Source organism: Macrotis lagotis, chromosome 3, assembly GCF_037893015.1.
Source record: "Macrotis lagotis isolate mMagLag1 chromosome 3, bilby.v1.9.chrom.fasta, whole genome shotgun sequence".
In the NCBI taxonomy this organism is placed as follows: Eukaryota; Metazoa; Chordata; class Mammalia; order Peramelemorphia; family Peramelidae; genus Macrotis; species Macrotis lagotis.
In genome coordinates, this window is record NC_133660.1 from 300,803,278 (window position 1) to 300,810,773 (window position 7,496).

General features: G+C 33.9%; 1 pseudogene; it reads left to right on the top strand.

Annotated features, from left to right (window-relative positions):
• Positions 1 to 5,567: 5,567 nt before the first annotated feature.
• Positions 5,568 to 6,499, top strand: LOC141516981 (olfactory receptor 4P4-like; annotated as a pseudogene).
• Positions 6,500 to 7,496: the final 997 nt, after the last annotated feature.

Genomic DNA, 7,496 nt, shown 5'->3' on the forward strand with positions numbered 1-7,496 from the left:
GAGAATAAGAGTCCAAATTCAGCCTCAGACAATCATTACTTAACTTTGTTAGGTTACTTAACCCCATTGCCTTGCAAAAAAAAAGACAGCCTTTGAAAAATGAAATAGGTAGTTTTGTATTTTTTCCTTGAGTATTAATAGAGATTCAATTTAAAACAGGTAAATAGTGAGATGCCATGACCTTATGTATTTTAGAAAAATTAATGTACAGATGAAAGTAGGATGAATTGGAGTAGAATAAGATTTGTATGAGGAAACAAAGCAAGATGCTATTCGAAACATCTAGGTATGAATTGATGAGCACCAGAACCAGGTAGCATTGAGATAAGAGGAGAGAAAGGGAATTGTACATAAGATTTAAGGAAGATGAAAATGACAACACTTAAGAATTGATTGGTATTGGTGGTGGCAGATGTGAACAACAAGAATGAAAGAGAAGTCATAAGGGCACCTGGTTTAAAGTCTAGATATTGAGAGAATATTAGTATATTAGTCAGTAATAGGGAACTTAGGATATGGGGAGAGTTTGAGGAAGAAGATAATGAGTTTATTTTGGATGTGCTGAGTTTAAGATGTCTGCAGAAAATTGAATGAGATGTGTGATAATATGATATGGATGTGATAATAGAGGTCTAAAACAGTTTATTCTAGGAAAAAACAATATCCTAATAGGAAACAAAATGAATTATTAGATCCACCAAGTGAAACAATAGAGAAGAAAGATCAGGATTAATATATATTCAGAATGTAAAGAAAAGTCAGAACCAAGCTGGGAAGTCTTTAAATGTCAAATCAAAAAATATTGTATTGCAATTTTTCAGTTTTTTTAAGCTACTAAAAATGACTAAATTTTTTGTATTAGTTTGTCTTTTTTTCATCAAAAGAATATTAAACTCAGATTTGTCCTTAGAAACAGCATTTCATAGTTGGTTGAAGGGAGGATTATAGAGGGGGAGAGAATGGTCGAGTAGGGCAATTTAGAGGCCGTTGCAATATGTAAGGCAAGAGATGATAAAGGTCTACTGCATTGGTTATGAAGAAAATTATACTGAAGAATGTGATGACTAGGAGATAAAATTGACAAGTTTTAGTAGATTATTAGATGAGGAGGATCAAAAAGAGAAAATAATAAGAGAAAGTTTACAAAAAAAAAAAAACCTAGTTAACCAGGAAAATGATTTTGGGATTAGTGACAATAAGAAAAAATAATTTCAGAGAAAATTTAGCATCATAGTAGGGCATTTTGTGCTTTAGCAATCTTAGGAACATTCCAATAGTGGTACCCAACACACAGTAAGAAGTAAAGGATTTGACATGAGAAAAATTATGGTGTATACATTTGCTTATTTGGAAGGAATTTGCAACGGATTGATAACTATTTAAGATAATAGAAAAGACTATTAAGTGAGGAAGAATAGATAGATAAAAGGTAAATGCTCAAAATAGGGAACATGAAAATATACACTTGGAGAAATTGTCATTAATGACAAGTTTTCCAAGCAAATGTGTTTAGATCTGGTGGAGAGGCAGGAAGAGACACACATTACCATCCTGTCCTGAGGGGAGAGGAGAGAGGGAGGAGAGATAATGGAGAAGGAGGAGGAGAAAAAGAAGCAAATGAAAAAAGAAAAAGAAGAAAAAATAAGAAATGAGAGAGAGAGAGAGAGAGAGAGAGAGAGAGAGAGAGAGAGAGAGTAGAGAGTAGATTATGATTCTGGATGGGTTGAGGTCACTATTTACATAGATACCAAAGCTTCCTGGTAATCAGGTTGATTTAGGACCTGAGAAAACTCCCTAAATTGTTAACAGAACAAAAACTTGCCTTTCTAATCCCAAAAGAATCCCCACACAAACTTCATTGCTTTGAAAGTTTTTAGAACAATTAACTCCTTTTATTTGAATGTCTGATGATGAGTTCCCTCTACCCACTCTATTCTTGAGTTGCCCTCACCCCTTCCTGGGGATTGGGGGGTCCTACTCTACTTGGATTGGAGAGCCCTTCTGATAGTCAAAGATGTCTGACCCCCACAACTCCCATTACCACCAACTTGAGAAAATATCAATAAAGGCAAATGAGAACAATGGGGTTAAGTAACTTGCCCAAGGTCACACAGCTAGGCAATTATTTCAGTGTCTGAACTCAAGTCCTCCTGACTCCAAGTTTCCTAGCTGCCATGGTTTATTCTTACTTAAGGCCAACACTGGTGAGTATCTCTGATGAGAACAAAATCCAAGGGTCAAAGATATTTCTAAAAGGTAAAAATTTAGTGAGAAACACTTCTCAGTTCTGGAGAAACCAATCCACAGCATATCAAAAGCCACACATGAAATTCCACCCTCTAAGACCAGATATTGTGTCTGATGCTCACCAGTACTGAAGGCACACATCTAGGACCCCCAAGAGAATGTTGGTTACAAAGCAATCCAATATCAGGGAGTGGAGCTGACTGGAGCTAACTAGCAACAAGATACCTCTTCTAAGATCAATGACCTGAAACTGTTACCATAGCAACCAAAAAGGGGAAAGGATGTCATACCTTGGGAAGTAGGTAACAAAAAAATTCTCCATGGCAACTTGGAGTAGAAATTCTGTTATCTTTACTCACCTCTCAAATGATCAACAAAATTGAACATCCAAGGGCCTGCAGGCAGAAAGCAAGTGACAACAAAAATTTTCATACCTTTTGATCCTGCAGTACCACTATGGTTCCAGGCCCTGAAGAGATTATGAAAAAGGATAAAGATATTACCTGTACAAAAAAAAAAGTAAATCAAGTATAAACATTGATTGATACAGCCTGGGTAACCTCAGTTAAATCATCTAGGATCAAAGTATTGTAGGATACAGCAAGATGATAAATTTCAGACCTGTGAATCTATCTTTGCAAAAAGACTATTTTCCATTCAAGGTCTCTATGCAAAACACAAATGCAAACCTCCAAAAAATCAACAATAAGCAAAAAAAATCATAGTATATTGCATTTTATTGAGAGACATTTATAGCTAATTATTTTATGAACTATTTTTCTTTTTCTATTTCTGTTAAAATTCTACTGAATCTGTCAGTTTGTGAAGGACATGACTGCCAGATAAGTTACTACAAGCCCCCAAACCAGAATTGGGTAGGAATGCAAGGAGATATAAATTATTTAAAGAGTATCAATGGCTCTCAAAAATACATTAGAATTGTTTTCAAGTAACTTGAATAAAATGATCTTTACCAAATGGTCTTGCCCATCAGTTAAACTTCTTTACCACTTTTTCTGAGAATGTTTATTTCAGGAACAGTTTTTTTTTTATTTCTTCTTGTGTGAGAAAATATCATGTTTATCTACATCCCTAAGACATCTTCCCCTACATAGAAAAAAAAATTAAACATTTTAATAATTCACTGAATATCAGATAGAAAAAGTCCTACATAGAAAGAAAAATTAAAAATTTTAATAATTCACTGAATATCAGATAGAAACAGTTTTTTGAGGAGATCTAGAATGCATAGCCATATGATGTGTTTGATCTCTCTTTTCTTTGCTTTATTTTTCTCATTGTGTCTGTTTCTGTTTCTCACTGTCTTGCTGAGTCTTTGACTCTCATTCTCTTCTCCTTCTCTCTATCTTTCTTTTACTATCTGCTCTCTATCTCTTTCTTTATTTCTCCCTCTTTTGTATTTATCTTCTTTTCCCTTCTTTTTCTCACTCTATCTTTCTCTGTCTCTTGAACTTTAATCCTTGTCTTTGTTTCCCTATCTCTCTCTTACTCTGTCTCTGTTTCTTTAATACAAAATGGCAAACATAGACTTAAGGGAGCCACGTTAATCTTCTCCTTTTCTACTTCATCATTGTGGCAATATAGTCAACCCTTCATTATGTAGAGCCTGAGATTCTGAGGGTTGTTCTGACCAAGAGTCCTCCATCTCTTTCTGATTAATGAACAATAATTCTTCAATAACAGAGCGCCTAGCTCATGAGAGTTTTGGCTGTATCTACACAGAATTTAAGTATTAGAATATGATATGAAAAAATCACAACAATGTCTTAGACTCAGGATATCAGTTATCTGGATCAAAAATGACTATGACCACAAAAGAGTCACTCATCAGACTCAGTCTCAGTTTATTGTATTATTCTCCAGTCTACTGAACTTGGTAATATGAATGAGATTTTCTTAAAGCCCAGGAATTAAATGTCTCTGGTCTCTGGTCATAATTTTTGCTTGTGAAATTCTTAGTTAGATTTACTTCTCAGACTTTTTCCTAGAAAATTTAGACCAAGGAATAAAAAATTCTGTTCACTAAAGTAGGATAATAGAAGATTTATGAAAATAAAAGTCGATTTGTTGTAGGACTTAGCAGTTTGAAGTATCGGAGCATGGAATCAAAGACTTCATGTGTCATTGACCTAAAGGACAGTGAAAATAAGAAAAGAAGTGAGGCAGACAAAGAAAAGAGAACAAAAAGGAAGAAGAGGAGAAACTTTTACCTCTAGAAGAATATGAGTATCAGAGATACATCCAGGACATATAAAAGAAGAAAAATAAAGAGTGAGAATTTCTTGACTGGAGAGCAAAGGGACAACATATCATTTCATCTTGCTCCAAAATCCAGGCTGGTCAGAATTCCTCACCAATAGTTCAGTATTAATTGCCCCAAAGTGTAATCATATTTGTAACCCTCTCCAAACATCTGCTTTTTTAAGGACCCTCACATTGTTTCCTCAGACCCTTGTTAGACTCCATCCTATTTATTACTGACCCCTTCAATTTCAGACCTCAACTTGATGTGGCACTACCATTTGTCTTTCTGTTCTTTATTGTATTTTTTGTCTTCCTTCTTCCTGTTGCTAATTGTTTAATATTTTAACTACTGATAAAGATTAAGAACTGTTCATTGTGTGACATAGGGAGACATAGGAGAAAGTCCTACTTCATTTATTGCTATGCTTCAAAGTATTTTCCCATCTGTTTATATTTGTTGCCAAAATATATTATGAAATCATTTTGCAATATCTTTCATCATATTGACACTTAATAATTTAACATTGCATTTTCTTACACATTATTTTGTCAGATTTCTATTTGAAAACTGCAATAAATATATGATATATCCACACATATATATTTCCTTTGCTAAATCTATGTATCAACTTTGTTTTTGTCATTATTAAGTTAGCATAGTAAATCTGTTGTACTATTAAATTTGTCATCCTAAAGGAGAAATAGAAAAATCTTAGGGATATGTAAATTTTTACAAATTTTAAAGATATATATATATATATATATATATATATAACTTTTTTGAAACTATATGCATAAAGGAAATTTAGTAGCATGGGCAATAATACTGCACAGCTAAGGAATTTTCAAAGAATTTCTTATACCTAACTGAAAGAAACATTTTCTGATCTCAAATTTAAAGGTAGAGAATGATCCACTTTCATAATGCATTATACATTTGGATAATTTCAAAATTAACTTTATATCTACCATGATGTTCATGAGAATTTATGGACTCCATTGCAATTTCAGATGAACTGGAATTTTACAGGATATTTATAAACTAGTTGAAGAACATGGAAAATCAGAACAATGTTACAGAATTCGTTCTCTTGGGACTGTTCATGCATGCGGACGTCAAAAAGATTTGTTTTGTAATCTTCTTGTTCTGTTACTTTACAATTTTCCTGGGGACCTTCATTATCTTCATCACTATCACATGTAGCCATCTTATCCAACAACCCATGTACTATTTTCTGTGCCATTTGTCTATAATGGATTTTGCTTATACATACACTATAGTCCCTCGACTCATCAGGGACATAATTGCTAAGGAAAAAACCATATCCTTTATCAGTTGCATGACTCAACTCTTTACTGCTCACTTTCAGGCTGCTTTTGAGATGTTCATCCTGGTGTCCATGGCCTTTGATCATTATGTTGCCATTTGTAAACCCTTACACTATATGATCATAGTGAATCGACAGAGATACTACATGATTATACTTATGGCCTGGGGGGGGGTGGCCTTTTTGCATGCAGTACCTCAGACACTTATGGTTGCCAGGTTACCTTTCTTTGGTCCTAATCAAGTCAATCATTATGTATGTGATGTGAAAGTCCTCTTAAAACTTGTGTGCACTAACACAAGCATCCCTAATATATTAGTCATTGCAAATACTGGAATGGTTGTCTTGGCCACCTTTCTGGCTTTGGTGGTATCTTCATTGTCATATTATACAACCTTAGAAACCATCCATCAGAGACTCGGCATAAAGCCCTCTCCACTTGTGCTTCCCATGTCCTCGTTGTTGTTTTGTTCTTTGTTCCCTGCATTGCTACCTATATAGTTCCTCCAATTATAAAACAGAATGATAAGGAATTGTCAGTGTTTTACACAGTCATTGCACCCATGCTGAACCCACTCATTTATACACTGAGAAATACAGAGATGAAGAATGCCATGAGGAAAGCGTGGGCAATAAAAATGTTTTTGATATTCAAATAAAATAATTTTGTTCTGATTTTTCTTTTAACGCCTTTTGAAGAAATGAAGACATGTCATCAATTTTCTCTATTTTTTCAGGGATGAATCTTAATTTTTTTTGTCTTTTCTTCCCCTTTTAGGTTATTTGTAACATTAATTAACTTTTTTTAAATTTCCAAATAATCTTCGTTTTTTTCCAACATCTTTTAAATCATATATCAGTCATAATTGGAAAAATCATACCATTTTCCATATATATCTTTCTTGCAACAAAAATATAAACTTTTTTAAGGGTTTAGTCTTCTCTGAGAATTTGACATATTAGAATGGTCCAAGCTTTAAATCCTCTGAAATTAACTTGGCTACCTTCTTATCCACCTTCTAACATTATACTCACAAACTGTAACTTTCCCAAATCTGAAAAGGCCTCTTAAACTACCACTTTCTTAAAAACATGTTCTTAGTTCTTTGAGAATGTATCTCCTCTGAAGGCAGGACCATTATTTTTTTTTAATTTCCCTTAGAGATATTTAGCATGATGCTTGGTAATTGTAAGAAGCTGGTACATTTTTAATCAGTTGATACATTTAATCCATTTTGTTCATGGTATTTCTTATGTTATTGCAGAGAATACCACTATGATGTACTGTTTGTGTTGTTCAAATGCCAAACTTATACTTGACAAAACACTATTTTATGAAGAACTCACAGAAGGCAAACATTCACAGTGGGAGTTAGAAAAAGTTATACAAGGTCACTCTCAAGGGTTTTCTTAAAACTTTTGGAATTTGTTGTGCAGCACAGGAACTCCAAGCATGGAATCCCGGTGCTGGGCTTCTAGGTGGTACAGTGGGAAAAGCTCCAGCCCTGGAGTCAGGAGGACTTGATTTCAAATCTAGACTCAGATATTTAATAATTACTTGACTGTGACTTCGGACAAGTCACTTAACCCCATTGTCTTGCAAATACCCTCCAAAGAAATTTAAAAATAAACAAAATGGAGAAGGTACAATAATCT